Genomic DNA, 20,971 nt, shown 5'->3' on the forward strand with positions numbered 1-20,971 from the left:
CAAACGGGTCTTCAATTATTTTATTTTAAGATGAATGAACCAAAGAAACTTGAAAAGAAATAATAAGGTGCGACAAATTATTTTAAAATCAACAAAAAAAACCAACAAATTTACGTACTATTTGATGAAGTTCGAATTGTCATTCAAGTGTGATCGTCTAGATTGGAGTCTTCCTCAGCCAACTCAACCTTGAAAAATGAGTAGTGAAAATAAGAAATGTGGGTCACCGGTGTGGTGCCTGCCACAAAGCCTCCGATGCCAAAGTCAGAAAAAATCGGCCAAAGAATGTTAAGAAATTCGTATGAAAGAGCTAGAGTTTTACTTTGTATATGTACCTCTCTTTTGGATTTCATGGCTATATATACATGTACACAGGTGCCTCTTTCTAGCTGTTGGTGGAGCCTTAATGGTGACTTTATTCTCTCTTGGTAACGCCTTTGCAGGGTGTTAATGGTGAGTTATCCTCCCAACGGTATAGAGGCTAATCATTACTTTATAACGGTTCATTAATGAGCAAGGATGGATTAGTTCGTCCATGTTTGGTGACCATTACTGGCTGGACGAATCTGGGAATCCTCTTCGTCCTTGCCTATGATTATGGACGACGATGGTATGATCTGGTCTATTAGTTGCCCCTCTATTCCGAGGTCGTCCACACTTTGGACGGTCACAAGAATACGAAAGGATATATATATATATATATATTTTTTTTTTTTGGCGGTTGTGGCGCTTAGGGTTTTGCTCCCGCATTGATTGCTTTGTGGCTGCGTGGCACATATCGTGGCCACGTGTTTGATTTTGATTGGCCAAGGGGTCTTGTTTCTGGTGAAAACCTTTTCAGGTTTCCCGCATTTTTCAAGCAAAACCTTTTGATTTTTGCCTTCCTTTTCTCACTTCTTCATCTTCTTTCTGCGATTGGTTTTTCTAACTTCCTTAGTTACGTATTTTGCTCTTAGTCTTCTCAGTTTCCTCCCTAATTTCCAGGTATGCCCTTTATTTACGCTATTTTCCTTTATGAATTTTACTTGTATTTGTAAGGTTGAATTTAATCAACCATTTTGTTGGCTTTATTCCGTGCCAAATTTGCTTGTATTTCAGCAATTAGTAACCCTGTATTTAGGTGGGTTTGTTGTAAGGGTAGTGAGTGAGATAGAGTGTTGAATGCTTAAGAGTGTGCAAGAAAACAGAGTCTCGCGGTTGGATCTCGCGGGTGACTCATGGCTGCAAGCCGTCAGAAGCAGCACACGTGCCAAGCATGCCAGAAGTTGAAGCGTCATGCTAGCTGGAGGACTACAGGACAAAATAGGACAACTAGCCGTTCTGTTATCTCGCGGCTGGATCTCGCGACTCAGTCAAGTCGCAAGCCAGCCCTGTTTTGAAAAACCTGACGTTTCACATTCCTTTCTCACCCTAGTATAAATACCCCTTATACCCATGAAAGAAAGAGAGTTTCCAGAGAGAATTTTGAGAGAAAAACCCTAGAGTAAAACAAGATTGATTCATCCACAATCTTTACATAAGAGACTCTTCAAATTCCTCAACTCTCTTCCTCTCCATTGTTAAACCCTTGAGAGGTCTTTTACTAAAACTTGTTCTCACTATATCCATTATTGTGAGAGGGCTGTTTGGTGTTCTAGGAAGCAGTTAGGAAGGAACCAATTTACATTGGTTGATGCTATGGTCAAGTAGCGGAATTCGGGAAGCTAGAAAAGAAATAGGTTCGGCGCAATCTTGTTAGAGCAAGAAACTTGGAGGGCTTAGGTACACTGGGTAGATTAGGCTTGGAGGGTCTATTGCTGTTCATGTATCCCAACTACATTTTCTAGTGGATTGTTTACCGCTTGGAGGGCGGCAGAGAGGTTTTACGCTAAGGGCTTCGGTTTCCTCTTCGATAACACATCGTGTGTTGTCCTTGTGTTTGCATCTCTCTTCCCTTTATCTTTGCCTTTTATTTTCTGCTATGGATGTGATTTTAATTGGTTTAGAGTATTTACCAATTCTGTATTAAGCTTTTATTTCATGTTCCGCACATTAATTGTTTGATATAAAGCTTGAATTGGTAATTTGTAAATTGGGGGTCTAAACGTTCAATGGTGTTTTTACACTATTTGAACTTTCAGTATTCCTGTCTTTTGAGTTCCTTTTTTCTTTCTATACTTCCCTTTCCCCTTTTCGAGTTGTGTTGTTTTCTTTAATGGTGGGTTACTTTGAAGTTAAGCGCACCTCTCCCTTCGTCGCATTTCTTTTTGCTCGCTTAGGGGCGTTAGTAGAATCTTCTAGCGACCTATTGGGTGGGTTTTCATCCAGTGTTTCATACCCACAGATTGAGGGTTTTGTTTTTGGTGGTAGTGGCTTAGGTTTGGGGTTGGGTGATTTATACCCTTTATTGCATAAATCTCAAGTTTGGTTTAAATTTGTTCGAGGGGTCTTAAGGAGGGAAAATATGGGGTCCGAGGTGAGGTCAGGTGACTTGGAGAGAGGCTCGTCTTCTAATGTCGGCGGGGAAGGGGTCGGGGTAGACACGGCCACCTCTGCGCCTTCTCATGTGCCCTTGTCTTCTCATCCTCCTGCTCCGGCTGTTCCCTATCCTTTTCATGTCCTTAAGGAAAAATGTTCTTTGAAAATAGAGGTCTTTAGCAAGTTCAGGGATAGGTTCCAGTTTCCCAAGGAGACTAGGGCTCGTCTTCCTAGAAAAGGTGAGAAGGCTTGCGCCTTTGCTCACGGGGAAGTTTGTTTTTATGAAGCTGCGTTTTCATGCGGCCTCAGATTCCCCTCCATCCATTTATCATGGAGCTTCTTCACTACCTAAACCTTGCACCAGGGCAGCTTATGCCTAATTCATGGAGAATCGTCATAAGCTGTATTGTGATTTGGACGACCATTGCTGACGGAGACATGATCACGCTGAATGAGTTCGTCCATCTCTATCGTTTGAAAGAATCCAAGGAGTTTGGGTATTATAAGTTTGTACCTTGGGATAGAAAGTCGCGTCTTATCGTTGATCTTCCATCGTCCTTCTGTTACTGGAAATCTAGATATTTCTTTGTGTCGGGCGATAGTTGGGAGACTCTTTCTGATGATTTTTGGGGGGACGTCCCTAGGTTGCTACGCCGCTGGGAGACCCCTTTGCTTGGTGTGTTTGCCCCTCATGAGATGCTTTTTCTTTTCTAACTCCTTGTTTATATTGGTCATTACTTCTGATCCTTTCTTGGTTTTGTATTTTGCAGTAAAGGAACGTCCTGAGCTTGAGAGTAAGTTTGAGGAGCGGGTTGAAGCAGCAATCAAGTACGCAAGGACTATTGATGATTTTGATGAGTTAATTTATCCACGCACGTTAACTCGTCATTGCTTAGGGCTGGAGCCTTCTCTTTACGTCCTTAGTACGCTTGACCGGGAAGAGAGAAAATGTGAGTTGCCTTGGCATATGGGATCGTCTTTTCCACTTTTTCTTCGTCTTAACTCTCTGTTTTCTTTGGTGTAGAGATGACGACCAAGTTTAACAAGGAGATGTACAAGAAGATTAAGGAGAAGAAGAATGAGCCCCTTTCCAACATTGGCCAAAGAAGGTTAAGGATTACAGACAAGGAAAAAGAGAAAGAGAAAGAAACGGTGGAGAGAGGTTCATCCACCCCTGCCTTGGACTTAGAGGAGGGTCAGGCAGCTTCTTCTGGCGTTTCTATTGAGAAGGTTATCCGTCCTTTGAAGAAGCAGAAGATAGGGAATAAAGGAAAAGAAAAGATTGGATCCAGTGTTTGGTTCGATGCTGAGACAGCCATGGACCATGCCAATGAGCTCCTTACTCCCGGGGAGATGAAGGAGATTTCAAGCATACCCTCCCACGAGATGGTGAGTCATCACGTCCATAACCTCGTGCAGGTAATCCTTCTTATCCTCGTCCTTTTTTGCTTCGTCCTTAAGCGTTTAACTACGTTTACTGACTTTGATGAAACTTTTCGTTGTAAGGTGTTGGGAGAAATAATGCATATCACTACCCAGTATTTGGCAGATGAGGAGAAGGCCGTCGTGGCTAACTTGAAGGTGGAGGGGTTGGAGGCTGAAGTTTCGGGATTACGGAAAGACTTGATCGCTGCTATGGATGCTCTCAACACTTCCAAGGAATAGATCAAAGTTTTAACTGAGTAGCTGGAGTTCGAGAAGCAATTAGTAAAGCAAAAGGATGAACTCCTTGCAACGACTGCTCAAAGGATGAAGGTTGTCGTAGCTAAGGCCGTCACTACCTTCTAGACCATAGATGAATATAACACTATACTGTTTCAGTGGTATTTTAAGGGCTTCGAACTTTTGAGGAGATACCTGATTAAGCATGGCCTTGGCACGGATCTCGAGGAGTTGGATTTTGAAGCTATTGATAAAGAGATCGAGGAGGACGAGGCAGCCCAGGCATCAGCCCAGTCCGCGGTGTCTACTGGTGCGAAACCTTCCCAGGCTAACAAGAACAATGACGATGCCCCCCAAGCTTGAAACTGTTGCCCCTTATAAAAGGTTTTTTTTTTTTGGTTGATGTGGCCTATATGTTTTACGGCTACTGGACACCTGATATTCGGATGCCCTACCTGTTTTTGGGGTTTTTTGAACAATTTAATTTTATATAATATGTCTGTGCATTTACCTTCCTGGTTGGTTGATATCTCTTGCTTATGTCTTGCTAGGATTTACTTCTAGATGTTCTTCTTCCCTTTGGGGACTTAGAAAAATTTTGTTAGCATATTTGTTTATCCTCGTCCTTTTATGGACTTACAAGATTATGCCCAATTTTTACTTGAATGTAAGATTTGTTAGAGGACAATGCTTTGTAAAAAATCTTTCGTTTGGGCAATGTTTATGTAGCTAAGAAATTTGACCGGCTTTCTTCAGGTCGATGTACCTCTGTTCAAGGAATTTTACCGTCTTTTCATTTGGACGATGTATTTCCTTTTGAGGAACCATATCATCTTTTCGATCTGGACGATTTACATCCATTTAAGGAATTTTATCATCTTTTTGATCGGGACGATGTACATCCTTTTAAGGAATCTTATCGTCCTTTTGATTTGGATGATGTACATCCATTTAAGAAATTTTATCATCTTTTCGATTTGGACGATGTACATCCATTTAAGGAATTTTATCGTCTTTCTAGTTTGGACGACCATTTTGGTCTTTTGAGGAGGAAATAATTAGAGCACATAAATTGCTGGATAATACTTGTGAAATGTTGAATAACAACTTAGGAAATTTTGAATAATCACTTATTACATAAAAAAGCACAAAACCAAATTATGTTAACTGCTTACAATCAGGCTATGACTCCTTTTCGTAATACCTCTTTAGATGTTCGACATTCCATGGACGAGGTAGCCTTTTTCCTTCTGAGTCTTCTAGATGGTAACTTCCTCGGTGTGAATAGTGGACGACTCTATAGGGCCCTTCCCAAGTTGGACCTAGTTTGCCTTGCATTGAATCTTTTGTTGCAGGAGTCACTTTTCGAAGGACGAGATCTCCGATGCTGAATCTTTTCAACTTCACTCTACGATTGTAGTATTCGGCTATCTTTTGCTAGCACTTGGCCATTCTTTGGGAGTCTTGGTCTTTGACTTCGTCCAGACAATCTAGGTTCTGCTTCAATTGATCGTCATTGCTTTGCTCGTCAAAGAACTCTCTCCTGAGGCTAGTGAGCCCCACTTCGACCAGGATGACTGCTTCTGTGCCATACGTTAGGTTGAATGGTATCTCTCCTGTTGGTGTTCGTGTCGTTGTCCTGTAAGCCCACAGGACACTTGGTAATTCCTCAAGCCATGCTCCTTTTGCCCTCACTAATCGGGACTTGATAATCTTGAGCAAGGTTCAGTTGGTTACTTCCGTCTGTCTATTGCCTTAGAATGTCCTGGTGATGAGTACTTGTTTTTGATGCCTAGGCTCAAGCAAAATGATCTGAACTCATGACTGTCAAACTGACGACCATTGTCTGAAATGATTGTCCTTGGTATCCCGAAACTGCAAACAATATTTTTCCATACAAAATTTTGTACCTTTGCCTCTGTGATCGTTGCAAGAGCTTCCTCTTCGACCCACTTCATGAAGTAGTTAATTGTGACGAGTAGGAACTTCATTTGTTTCTTTCCCTGTGGTAGGGGCCCTATAATGTCGATCCCCCACTGTGCGAACGGCCAGGGCGAGGAAATGGTCATCATTTTTTCTCCTGGGACTCATTGAACATTCCTATACCTTTGGCAACTGTTACACTTCTTCACGAAATCTGCTGCGTCTTGTTGCATCGTGGGCCAGAAGTAGCCTGCCCTTATGATCTTCTTGACTAGGGATTTTGACCCCATGTGATCTCCGCAACCCCTCATGTGTACTTCTTCTAGGAATACCTGGCCTTTTCCTCTTCTACACATCTCAAGTAAGGCTAGGAGTAGCCTCTTTTGTAAAGTTTGTTATTTAGTACTGTAAACAGGGCAGCATGCTTTTGGATCTTCTTGGCTTCTTCAGGGTTTGGTGGTAATCATCCATCTCAGAGGAACGACAAAATTGGACTCGTCCATCTTGAGCAGGTGTGCACAGGGAAAGTTTGAAGCTCCTTGATGCTAGGGGAGTTTTGTTCTTCTAGCCTTCAATTATTCATCTTATCTCGGTCATTTGCTGAGGCACTCCATGCTACCTCGCCAGCTTCTACATTCTGATCTCGTGGGATCTGAACAAACTCTACACGATGAAAGGTACTCACCAATTGGTTCGTCAATTTGAGGTATTTTTGTATTCTTGTCTCTTTTGCTTCGAAATCTCCTCTGACTTGCCCTATGACGAGCTATGAGTCGCTCTTAAGCACGATATTTTCAGCTCCAAGTGCCCAAGCTATTCTTAGTCCTGTCAGCAAGGCCTCATACTCCGCTTTGTTATTAGTTATAGGGAATTTGAGCTGGACCCCATACTTGAGAACATCCTTTTTAGGGGAGGTGATAACAACACCCGCTCCGCCTCCTTTCTGAGTGGACGATTCATCAGTATTTATCATCCAAAGGTCTTCTTAGTCACCTGCCTTCTCGGGGGTGGTGAATTCTGCTATGAAATCGGCCAATGCCTGAGCTTTTATGGCCGTTCATGGACGGTATTCTATATCAAACTAGCTGAGCTCAATGGCCCATTGTACCATTCGTCCTGCTGCCTCGGGTTTATTCATCGCTTTTTTGATGGGCTGGTCCGTCATTACTATGATAGGATTAGCTTGGAAGTACGAACGAAGTTTTCTTGAAGCCACTATTAGGGCGAATGTGATCTTCTCTATGCGCGGATATCGCGCCTCAGCACCCTGGAAAGCCTGGCTGACATAGTACACAGGGAGTTGCACCTTGTTTTCTTCTCTGATCAAAGCTGCACTGACTGCTGTGACAGATACCGCCAAGTACAAGAATAAGTCTCGCCTTCTTTGGACGGACTTAAGAGTGGGGGGTTGCTCAGGTAGTGCTTCAACTCTTGAAACGCTGTTTCGCATTCCTCCGTCCAAGCAAACGCTTTCTTCAAGGTCTTGAAGAAAGGAAGGCATTTGTCTGTTGCCTTAGAGACGAACCTGTTGAGGGCTGCCACTTTTCCTGTGAGGGATTGTACTTCTTTGATCTTCTTTGGTAAGGACATCTCGAGGATAGCCCTCACTTTTTTGGGATTTGCTTCAATTCCTCTTTGCGACACCATAAACCGGAGGAATTTCCCTGAGGAAACCCCGAAAGCACATTTGGACGGGTTTAACTTCATGCTGTATTGTCTGAGTGTATTAAACGTCTCCTTCAGGTTGTCCAGGTGATCCTCTTCCTCGTTGCTCTCGACGAGCATATCATCAACGTATACCTCCACATTTCTCCCAATCTGTTTTTTGAACATGTGGTTCACCAATCTTTGATACGTGGCCCTTGCATTCTTTAATCCAAAATGCATGACCCTGTAGCAGTAGAGTCCTTGATTGGTGACAAAAGCAGTTTTTTCTTGATCTTCTTCGGCCATTTGTATCTGGTTATATCCAGAGAATGCGTTCACGAAAGTGAGAAGTTTATGTCCGGCGGTAGAATCTACCAACTGATCAATTCTGGGCAAGGGAAAACTATCCTTCGGGCAGTCTTGATTTAGATCTGTGAAATCGACACACATTATCCATTTCCCGTTTGCTTTTTTGACCATGACCACGTTGGCCAACCACTTAGGATAGTGGACTTCCCGAATAAAATTTGCAGCAAGCAACTTATTTACTTCGTCCATTACTGCTTTGTTTTGTTTGGGGGCAAAGACTCTTCTTCTCTACTGGACAAGCTTCTTTTTTGGGTCTACATTAAGGCGGTGTTGGATGATGCTTGTTGGGATCCCTGGCATATCCTCGTGGCTCCAAGCAAATACATCGAGGTTATCTTTTAGGAAGTTGATGATCCCTTTCTTCGTCCTTGGACTTAGATTCATCCCTATTTGGGTCGTCTTCGCTGGACTTCCCTAAACCAACTCTATCGTTTTTAGCTTCTCGACGATCTCTGGTGTTTTTTCCTTGATTATCCACGTGTGGTTCTCTTTTGAGGCCAAGACGGCCTGGTAACACTCCCTTGCCAACACCTGGTCTCCTTTTATCTCTCCGACCCCCTGTTCTATTGGAAATTTTACCTTCAAACAGTTTGTGGAAGTAGTAGCTTTCCAGCGGTTGAGGGTAGGTCATCCTATGATCACATTGTAGAGCGAGGGTGAGTTTACCACTAGAAAATTGTGTTTGTTGGTTACTTGGAGGGGGTATGAACCGGCCGTGACTGTTAACGTCACTATCCCCTTGGGGTATACCTTGTCTCCACTGAAACTGACGAGGGGGGACAAGAAAGGACGAAGCCTTTTAAGGTCTAGTTTTAATTGCTGGAAGGCGGAAAGGTAGATAATGTCAGCCGAGTTCCCATTGTCTACCAGAACTCTCTTTGTATTGAACCCCTCGATCATGTCCATAATGACTAGTGGGTCATCATGAGGTTGCTTTACCCCCCTGGCATCTTCTTCTGAGAAGTACATGTCTTGGTTTGTTCGTCTTTGCTTTAGAGGAGGTAGGCTATGAACACTGTTTACCTGCCTTTGGTGTGACTTTCTAAGGGATCTGAACGATCCCCCTGTGGTTGGTCCCCTCGTGATAGTTTTTTATTTCCCCTAGTGCATTCTGTGGACGAGGTGGTGGGTGGTCTTCATCTCTTCGGGAACCCCCGTGCTGATCTTTCTGAACGTATTTGCTGGAATCTCCCCTTTTCACATACTGCTGTAGTTTCCCTTTTTGTATAAGTTCTTCTATCTGCTTCTTCAGAGTTCTGCAATCCTCTGTACAATGCCCGTGGTCTTTATGAAAACGGTAGTATTTCCTCTTGTTGCGCATACTAGGCGATGAATGGAGTGGCCTCGGCCATTTAAGAGATGGCTCGTCTCTTATTTCCATCAAAATCTAGTCAACAGGCATCACTAATGGTGTGAACTTCATTGGACGAGGGTTCTTGTCCTCTCTCCGTCTATTTCCTTCATCATTTCGTCGATCAGCTTGATCTCTTTTTTGTCATCTTCGATCGTCCTCCTTTTCCTTCTTCTTTCCCTTGGTTTTTTCTTCTCCATCTAGGGCTGCCAGAGCTTCTTCAGTGTTCATATACTTCTGTGCTTTCAATAACGCCTCTGCCATTGTCTTGGGGGGATTTTTAGCCAAGGAAGCCACAAAATCTCTAGACTTCGACCCTGCCTTGAAGGTCGTAAGCTACACCTTATCGTCTGCTTCGTCTACCTCTAGCATTCCTTGGGTGAAGCGTGTTACATAAGACCTCAAAGGTTCCTTCTCTCATTGTTTGATGGTGAGCAAATGGTCAGTAGTCCTTTTTGGACGCTGCTCGCCGACAAAATGACGGACAAAGGAGCTGCTTAGCTGCTCGAAGTTATCAATGGATGATGTTGGCAACTTGTTGAACCACTCCCTAGCTGCCCCTTTGAGGGTAGTGGGAAAGGAGCAGCACAAAATCTCGTCAGGGGGTTGCTGAAGACCCAGAGTTGTCTTGAATGTATTCAGGTGATCTAGTAGGTCTTTCAGCCCGTTGAAGGGCTGTAGCTGAGGTAGACAGAACTTGGAGGGCACCGGGCACTCCTGGACGGCCATAGTGAAGGGTGAATCTGTCTTCCTGACTATCCTGTCCAAACTCTGGTTCGTCTTTCCTTTGATGGCGTTTCTCAATTCGTCCATCTCCTTTCTCATCTCACTGAGGAGATCTAAGTTCACCTCTTCTGAAGTGCTGGTTTGTCTCTTGTTACTGTCTTCATTGTCATCCTTGTTGACGTCTGTACGATTGTCTTCCTGTTGCAGCTGCTGCCTCATCTCCTGGTTTTGCCTGGTAAGTTCCTCTACAGTGGCTGCGAGTGACTGAATTTGTAGGGCCAACGCGGTAGGATCTTGGCTAGTATTGGGTTCCATCTGGACTTGTGAGTTGAATGGAACAGTACTCTTAAATCACATGTTGAAGAGTAATCTTCCCCACAGACGGCGCCAAACTGATGAAGTCCGAATCGTCAGTCAAGTGTGATCGTCCAGATTGGAGTTGTCCTCAGCCAACCCGACCTTGAAAAATGAGTAGTGAAAAGAAAAATGTGGGTTACCGGTGTGGTGCCTGCCACAAAACCTTCGATGCCAAAGTCAGAAAAAATCGGCCAAAGAATGTTAAGAAATCCGGATGAAAGAGCTAGAGTATTACTTTGTATATGTACCTCTCTTTTGGATTTCATGGCTATATATACATGTACATAGGTGCCTCCCTCTATACCATTGGGAGGATAAGCCACCAATAAGACCCTGCAGAGGCGTTACCAAGAGAGAATAAAGTCACCATTAAGGCTCCACCAACGGCTAGAAGGAGTCACCTGTGTACATGTATATATAGACATGAAATCCAAAAGAGAGGTACATATACAAAGTAATACTCTAGCTCTTTCATATGGATTTCTTAACATTCTTTGGCCGATTTTTTCTGACTTTGGCATCGGAGGCTTTGTGGCAGGCACCACACCGGTGACCTACATTTCTTCTTTTCACTACTCATTTTTCAGGGTCGGGTTGGCTGAGGACGACTCCAATCTGGACGATCACACTTTACTGACGATTCGGACTTCATCACTATTAATACTAAACAATCAACATTATAGTGATTAAAACAGAAAAAAAAAGATCTATAATTATTTTATTTTAAGATGGTAGAAACAAAGACTGATAGAGGAGAATAGGGGACTGATAGAGGCTTAAGACTGATAGCTCAAGCAGCTGTATTTAGTTGTAAGGCGTTGGGATTTTGGTTACTTGTTGGCTTGTCAAGATCACTATATTCTTCCAATCAAAAAAAAAAAAAAAAAAAGTTCACTATATTCTTTCTCTATTTTCAATTTTTTAGAAGTTGCAAGTTTGGACTATCACTGAGGACTGAGGAGGTGCTTGTAATGTTGTTTGAAATTTCGTTTTACTATTGACATATTGAAGATGCCATTATTGATTTCAATCCTCAGTAAAACAAAAATTTAAGTATAATTGCCATTCTCATACTAGGCTACAATGGAGACGCACACCACCAACTCTTCCTATGAAACGGACGACGTAGGGAGCAGTTTCTTGAAGGACAATTCACGGAAAAAAACATATGCGGAAGCGACCAAGGAGGCTTTCATGCAAGATACAGATGATGGTGCAGGGGACATGGACGTTGCTGGGCAGTATGAGACTAAAACCGATGATGATACATAGTCGAGGAAGGACGTTGAGCAACCCATGGAGGTGGAATGCTTGACCTACGATGCATGGGAAATCACGGTGTCCATAGAATTGAAGAGCAGGATGGCGGGGCCATGGCAAACTAGTGTCATCCTTAAACTTATGGGTAAACAACTAGGGTATCGTGCATTACAAACCAGGGTATATTGCGCCCCACAGGTAACATGAATTTAATTGATATCGGGTATGGTTTCTTATCATGAAATTTGAGGTGCTTAAGGACTATCACCATGCTCTCATGGATGGTCCTTGGTTTGTGGGAGATCAATACCTCCATGTTCAGGAATGGGAGGCGGATTTTCACCTTAACGTAGCTAAAGTGACACATACTGCGATATGGATCCGTTTAGAACAATTGCCCATCGAATACTACCATCTAGAGTTTCTAAAACACGTAGGCAATAAACTAGGTAAATTGCTTAAGTTAGATGCGGTGACTAGTTCGGCCATGCGAGGAAGGTTTGCTCAACTGTGTGTTCAAATTAACACGACCAACCCCCTGCCTAAACGTGTCAAGATTGGCTCTTTTTGGCAAGATATTGTGTATGAGAACATTCCGGTGCTCTACTATCGCAGTGGGAGAGTAGGGCATAAGGAAGTGAATTGTTCAGAAGCTATAGAGGAAGCCACGAACACGTTGGCAACTGTAGTCGCTCCACGTGGAGACGGTGGGATGGCAGAGCTTGATCACTCTCACATCCCATGGAAAACGGTCCATACCCATAGACCCTGACCATGTGGACCTAATAAGTACATCCACGGGTAGCAATAGCATGGAACCAGATGACACAAACACCTAGTGTCACGCCCCGAACCCAAGTAAGAACTAGGCATGTGACAACACAGTCACACACTTACAAAGTTTACATCCTACAAGTGTGTAAGGTTCTCTTAACAATTAAATAATTATCCTCAAAGAAAATTTCATCAATAAATTTAAAAATATCCTCAATAATGCAATTTTCAAAAAATCTCCAAATAATAATCTTCCAACATCAAAATAAATATAAACTAAATCCTTTAAATCTAAAGGTCTACACAAATGGTAATCTTAAACATAAAAGTTCAAATCTTATTCCATTGATTTCCTAAACTTCACTCATGCGCACATCTCAGCGAAAGCTCAAATATATGCTACTCTTCCTGGTCAAAATCTAAAAGTAGAAAGAGGGGGGTGAGTTGACAACTCAATAAGTAACCCAAGTCCTAAAAAGTTTTATCAAGCAAACAAATCCGTAAGATAATAAGATGTAATATGAGTTTTCAAAAGTTATAATATACTATGGATTTTGAAAAATAACTAAAGAAGTTTCATAATCTTAAACTAATAAGTTGCAAATAGATCACATACTTTAATCTTACAATTATATCATAGATAGTTTAGAAAGTAGCCAGTTTTTCATATATCAAAAGCTATAACTTATAATAAGTTTCAAAAATACATAAGCAGTTTTAATGACTCAAAATAGTTCAAATAATCAAACGTAATTCATATTCTTAACAATCTTATGACTATGGTCATATTATATTCCCGTGATTGGGCATCAGAGTACCAATGAATAACCCCCATTGGCTAGGTATCAGAGTACCAATAAATAATCCCCATTGGTTTGGGTATCAGAATACCAATGAATAACCCCCATTGGTTGGGTATCAGAATCAATTCATAGTCAGATTATCCATAATCATATACATGAAATCATAGTTTCTAACAAAAATATATCTTATTCAAGCATGTATACAAAAAATCATATACTCAGTATTAAAATATATTTGTAATAATCATTTACTTGAAATCAATACTACAATAGAAATAAAAATTCTCACAATTATAAACAATTTTTAGTAGTTAAAATTATATTAATATAAGCATAATAAAATCCAATTAGGATAAGGTTACTTATCTCAACTAACTCATCACAAAGAACTTCTCTCTAACACTTTCTCTAAAATCCTTAGATATCACCTAAAACATTTTCAAGCACTATACTCAATAATCAAAATAATTCAAGAAAAACTTATAACAGTACCCGGCTAGAAGAGAGACTACTAAAAAAACTAATAATTTCTTCATTATTAACTCACACAAAAATCCACATATTCAATATATATATATATATATATATATATCCTTTGCTTTCTGCCACCTGCCACCCTTAGTTCACTTTGAGATAAGAACAAGACTAGATACATGACAATATCATCTAAAGCAAATCACCTGGGCTTTTACAAATACAGTTTTTTTTTTTTTCCTCCCACCTGCCACCATTATCATATTTTGAGATGATAACTCCAAGTACAGTTAGGCACATAGCCTTACGGGGAAAACAACCATTATTTCTTTTTCTTTTTTTCATCAAGTCCCCTACTTCAACACTGTTACTGAAAGAAAGTCTCTGCAAAACACCTAACCCTTTAAGAAAAATATGCGGCTTCTCTCTATGCTTAACGCACAAAGGTATAGAAAAAGATTAAGGGCATGTTTGGTTAAAAAAATGGTCACTCATCACTCAATTTTCATCACTCATCACTCATCACTGAAATACCCCAACTCCCTACACCCAACCCGTTTGGCACCATCACTCAACTTGTCATCACTCAAATTTTTCAACTGTTTGTGGGCTCCATACCTATAACTTGGTGCAGCTTTTACTTTACCTTTTTCCCCCTTTAACCCCTAATACCCAAACTCACCGAACCCAGTGAAAAAAAAAAAAAAAAAAAAAAAACTCAGTGAAAGGGAAAAGAAAAAAAAGAAGAAGAAGCCACCTAGTGTGAAAGGAAAAAAAAAAAAAAAAAAAAAGACGAAGAAACCAAACTCATCGAACCCAGTGAGGAAAAAAAAAGGGTCAAAAGTTGCAGCTGACTTTGACTGTGGGACCCAATATGTAATTTTAATTACAAAAATGCCATTGAAAACAGAGTTATGGAAACTGAAAATACCTAAATGTGTTTTCAGTTTCCATAACTCATCACTTAAAAATCAGAGAATTGAGTGATGAAAACAATTATCCAAAACCAGGCCAAACAATCATCCATCTGTGGGACCCACTTGTTTTAAATGATAGATCATGAAAACTGAGTAATATCACTCAGTTTTCATGCTATCCAAACAAGATCTAAGTTACTGAACATAGAAAAATCTGTAATAACAACGTCTAGTTTACCAAAAAATAAACCCAAACTTTTCTTTTTTTGCATCATTAAAACTTTTAAGTAATTAAATAGTTTCACTACTGGCCAAAATACAATCTAATTCCAAATAAAACTTAGATTTGACAAGAAGGAGATTCTTAGGCTCTTACCTCAATTGTGCAGTCAAACCTTTTCTACTTGAGTATTTTGGGTAGTTTCCTCTCTCAAAACATTTGTCATTATATGCTAACTTAAATTGGACTATATATAGCTAGGGTTTCAACTTTATTTTCTAAAAAACCCCCTTAGTAATATTAATTATAAAAATTGACCTCATAAATAAATTTACTTAAATACCCCTCCCTTTTTTTGGGGGGGGGGGGGGGGAGGGGGGTATTACATCCAGTCTGCCACTTCGCCTCTAACAACCACCTCAAAACCAAACCCGAAGGATGACCTGAGGCCATGTACGGGTTTGGCATTCAAGGCACCCCTACCAAGCCCTAGTGGGGTATCTAGTTGCACAGCCAGTCTGGTAGTGAAACGCCCAAGAGAGTTCAATCAGTGTGGAGTCACCGGAACTTTTGCCTGAAGCCATTTTTCGCTTTCTCAACTTAAACGAAATCAATATTGCGCTGAAGGAAGAGGAACCAAAACTGTACATCGTGCCCGTCATGCACTAGGCAAGTCTAGGAGAGCTAGAGCCAATGTATAGGATAAAGACAATAACAGCAAGACATCAATGCACTACTCGGTTTGTGGTGGGGCCTCCAAGGAACTGGGGGATTCCTAATGACTACCTAAACCCCAACTCTTCCTCCATGAAGATGATAACATGTAATTGCCAAGGTGTTGGTAATGTAGCTTTTAGAAACCATGCTTACAAACTACATCGTAGGCATCGTCCTCAAATCCTGATCATCGTTGAGTCCCCTATTGCTGAAGAGCCGGCACAAGTAGTTATTGACACCCTTCCATACACCCATTCTTGAAGAGTTGATCCGACTGGTTTTTCTGGAGGCATATGGATGCTTTGGAATGAGAGTAATGACCTCAAGGTGGAGATTCTCACTAATAGCGAGTACAGTATACATGCGCTCTTTAAGGAGCCTCATGGGGCAGGAGTGGGAGGTGTAGGCACGTTATATATATCATGAAGCAAATGGATGCGCGAATGTACTAGCGAAACGAAGAGCCCACCAACTGCATCTTTTGTCTATTTATACTACTTGTCCCAGTTTTGTATACCACTGTTTAGCAAGGGATTTGGCCGGCCTTGAGAGTAGTAGATTGTGTGTCCGAAGGTTAGATAATGCGGTTGTTGTATGAACTTTACGCTTAGTAAATAAGACCACCCGTTTCTACCCAAAAAAAAAAAAAAAAAGTTTCAGCTTTTGTTTATAAGATAGTCACCAGAACTTTAATTTTTATTTTATTTTACTAAATTCCTTTTGGTAAATAGTTCTTGGACTTTAGTGGAGCTTTGCAAACTTGTAAGTTATAGCCTATGGGTGTCACGGGTTCTGGACATCACAACTAATATGAAATAAAGATTAAAAGTGTGTTTGGATACCGTTTATTTTATTAAAACTGAAAAATTATTGCTGAAAGTACTATAGATAAAGGTAAAAGTTAATTAAAATAGTACGGTAGGATCCATGAATAGTGCCAAAAAGTGTAGTGGAACCCATGAATAGTAATAAAAATAAACTGAATAGTGAAATAATTTTAATTTTTCATCCACCTCCAAACGAATACTTCCTTTTATGTCCACAAACTGAAATTGAAAATAAATTGGTAACATCACAACTGTCTAAATGAAAAAAAATTTCTCAGTAGTCAAAATTTGAAAAATAATCTTGAAAATTACAAAACCAATAATTGTTAGTCTGTTCACTGTTCACACTGTGAAAGAAGCTAGGCTTAACTAACTACTCTCAAAGGGGCATTTCCACCGAATGGGTCACCACCAGCATAGGCTATAGTTAAGCAGCAAATTGGAATTTGCTCCTATTCAAAGAAGACAACCCTGCCAGTATTTGTCTGTTCTCACTGTGAAAGACAACTAGGCCCAACAATGCCTTCTCAACGTTGTCACTTCCACCAAATATTTAGTGGCAATAATTAAATAGAATTTGTGCCTATTCAAAATGTGTTACACAACCCCAGTAAAATTTAATTACTTTCAAATCTCCTCGTCGTAATTTTCTTTTAGTAGTCAAACTTATTATTGCAAAATTATTCGTTGTGGGGGTATTTTGAAAGCCCATTCAGAAGAGACTTAAAAAAAAAAAAAAAAAAAAAAATCAGAGAAGGAGATTGAGTACTATAGAAGAGGATGATGGCAATGATGATGATTTAGTTTACGAACAACAACTACATTCATTAAAAGGAAAGGGTATCCGCATAGGCTCCATGAATAAGTTTGTTACAAAAACAAAGCATGCAATAAAGAATCAAACGTTTGAAAAAGGAGAATGTGACAAATTGATCCAACAAATTGCTAGATTCTTCTACTTAGCTAGTGCCATTCCTTTTAATTATGTCAACAAGCCATCATACATCATCTTCCTCATTGCCACATGTTTAGCCTGGTGCGCAAAGGTCACCCTGCCGATTTTTGTGATTTGAAAGATTCTAATTGTACTCAATCAAGTATGAAGAAAGTGAAAAAAAAAGGTTGTATTTGTACACAAATGGTATTAATATTCCAGCTGTTTCTATGAATTTTAGTTTCCAAATTCACAGTGAAAATATGAAATCACATGCATAAAAGAGCTTATCTGGTTACTGACATAGAAATGAAGGGTCCACAATCAGAAATTACATTTAATTGTGCACCTACAATTTCTGCCTCCAATAATATTAACAATTGTGCACTAAAATTTCTGCCTCCAATAATATTAACGGGGAATGAGTAATAGGGTGCTCTGAGTTTGCTTAGTTAAGATGTTATATTTCTCTATCCCAATTTGATGTGACTGGTATAGAATAAAAATGATATGACAGTGACACTTACCCAACAAATTGGCGAACATTTGGTATTATATAGATAACTTCAATGGTTCTTTGAAAACCTTTGGTGAAATGCGCCCAAGAGCCCTTAAGAAATAAAGAAATGCCAATAGAGAAAGGCTTGGTTCGATTCCTCTCACTATTTAGTACCGGTTTGTTGGCCAAAATGGCCCATTAGCATTAATTTTTGAAATATTTAGCAACAGAGCACTGTTTCGGAAATAATTAGGGAAATACCACTTTTTCTGGTACTCGAGCATGGTGAGCTCGAGTACCATCTTTTCATTGGTCAAACATCTTCTCAAAAAAAAAAAAAAAACGCCGCTATAGGGCCCGAAAACGTCACTATAGGGCTTAAAAACGCCACTATAGGGCCCCTTGAACCTGTTATGGGGACATATAAAAAAATTTTGCAGGAAAACGCCGCTATAGGGCCCAAAAACGTCACTATAGGGCTTAAAAACGCCACTATAGGGCCCCTTGAACCTGTTATGGGGACTAAAAAAAATTTTGCAGGAAAACGCCGCTATAGGGCCCAAAAACGTCACTATAGGGCTTAAAAACGCCACTATAGGACCCCTTAACCTGTTATGGGGACTTATAAAAAAAATTTACAGGAAAACGCCGCTATAGGGCCCAAAAACGTCACTATAGGGCTCCTTGGTATGGATGCTTAAAAACGCCGCTATAGGGCCCGAAAACGTCACTATAGGGCTTAAAAACGCCACTATAGGGCTCCTTGAATATGGGGCGACGGTGGATTAAAAAAACATGGTACTCGAGCTCACCAAGCTCGAGTATCAGAAAAAGTGGTATTTCCCTAATTATTTCCGAAACAGTGCTCTGTTGCTAAATATTTCAAAAATTAATGCTAATGGGTCATTTTGGCCACGGTTTGCTACCAAAACCCAATTACTACTAGAAGATTAAAATAAATTGTATGTAAGACTACAAATTTATCCATGTTTTGTTTGTTCATTTCAAAAAAAAAAAAAAAAAAGAACTTCTACTTAAAGCTCTCCTTACTAAAAAAATATATACACAGTATAATTCATTTTCTGGTCATAATCAAAATTGAACTAATGTTCTACAAAGAACAATGTAATAGACTGAAATTTTCAAAATGAGGGGGCAAATATAAAACTCATCTATTACTTACATCCGAATAAGCTGTCACTCACTGATAAGAAATACAAAGGCGAAACTACAATTTTCAACCTATTTATTTAGCAGATTTTTCTCTTTTTACTCCTTTTCTTCAACGATCCTTTCTCTGCTAGAATTTTCAATTTTTGTTTCTTGCGTTCTTTTGCTTTCTCATCAAAGCCATCATCCATCATCTTCATCATTGCCACTCGTTTAGCCTTGTAAACTTGCATATTAAAGTAGCTGTAGATCATACGTATGTAGGCTGGAATGAAGATCTCTACTTGTTTAATTTTTGCCAAACAAATATAACTCTAATACAAGAAAGAAAAACTAATAAGGTCTTAATAGCTTAGACATGGCGGCATATTTGATGCATGCCACTCATCTGAAATAATGAGAAAAGCTAAAAATAATAGCATCTTAATAAAATCATTAGAGAATAAGCATCTATTTTCATCGGTCTAAACAAAAACCATAAGTTTTCCCCAAAAAACACTTTGTTGAATCATTATTATGACAATTTTAGGCTTAAGGTTTCAGAAAAATTCAGCATTGAAAAGATTTACGTTTCAGGATTTGATTTATACATGTTGGTAAACATTGATAGATTCTGGTGGTGTGTAAGAGTAAGGGAAAAGCACAAGGTAAACGTTCTTATCATTGGAAATAAAGGACAAACTAGATTAATATAAAAGTTGTGGCACACTACTAGTGTTTAATTATCTTAAAGATTGTATGCACTTGCCAGTATTCCTGGTAATGATGTTGAATTCAATTGTTTAACCAATGAGGTTTTTGAACAGTGAATTTTTTTTTTTTTTGATAAGTAACAATCTTTATTAAATCAGCAAAGCTTCCAGGTAACACATCAACATCTCAACGAATATAGCTCTAACTAACAAATCTGAGAAAGAATCACAAGAGAAGGCTTGAAGAGCTCTATCCCAATCCAGCAAAGAAAAAAGGAAAAAAGATTTAAGCTCAATGATAGATCACTCACAACCCTCAAAATTTCTAGCATTTCTCTCCCGCCAAATGTACCATATTAGGCATTGTGGCACAATCTTCCAAATTGCAGCATTAGGGTGTCGACCAAAATTGCCTTGTCACGAGGCTAGCAGATCCATAACCAATAGTGGCATAACCCAATGGATATCAAACAAATAAAAAACAAAGGACCACATCTCAGAAGCATTGGACAATGTGAAATTAGATGATCCACATTTTCCCCATTCTGTTTACCCATGATGCACCAATCAATCATGTTGATACCTCTCTTCCATAAAATTAATATCCGTAGTAAAAATCCTCCCCAATGCAGCACTCTAAGAGAAGAAGGCAACCCTAGGAGGCATCTTAAATCTCCAAATAGTTTTCAATGGAAAATGGACTAAATTAGGGGACATGAAAGCAAGTAATATCCTCCTACATACCTCAAAACCCCTACTTAATCCAATGCAAGGGTACCCTCCTACCTTGAAACCCCTACTTACTCCAAATGAAGGTGTAAGGTTGAATTTTATCAACCATCTTGTTGGCTTTATTCCGTACCAAATTTGCTTGTATTTTAGCAATTAGTAACCTAGTATTTAGGTGGAAATTATGTAAGGGTAGTGAGTGAGAGAGTGTGAAGAAATGCTCAAGATTGTGTAAGGATGCAGAGACTCACGGCTGGACTTGCGGGTGACTTGTTATTGGCAAGCTACCAAAGTTGGCACATGTGCGGAGCATGCAGGAGAGCTGAAGAGTCAAGCCAGCTGTTGCACTACAGGACAAAAGTCCCAGGCTGGCCAGGCCATTAACTCGCGGCTTGAACTCACAACTCAGCACAGTCGCGAGGTCAAGTCACCAGACCACCCTGTTTGGGAAATATTGACTTTT

This window comes from Quercus robur, chromosome 3 (genome assembly GCF_932294415.1).
Source record: "Quercus robur chromosome 3, dhQueRobu3.1, whole genome shotgun sequence".
In the NCBI taxonomy this organism is placed as follows: Eukaryota; Viridiplantae; Streptophyta; class Magnoliopsida; order Fagales; family Fagaceae; genus Quercus; species Quercus robur.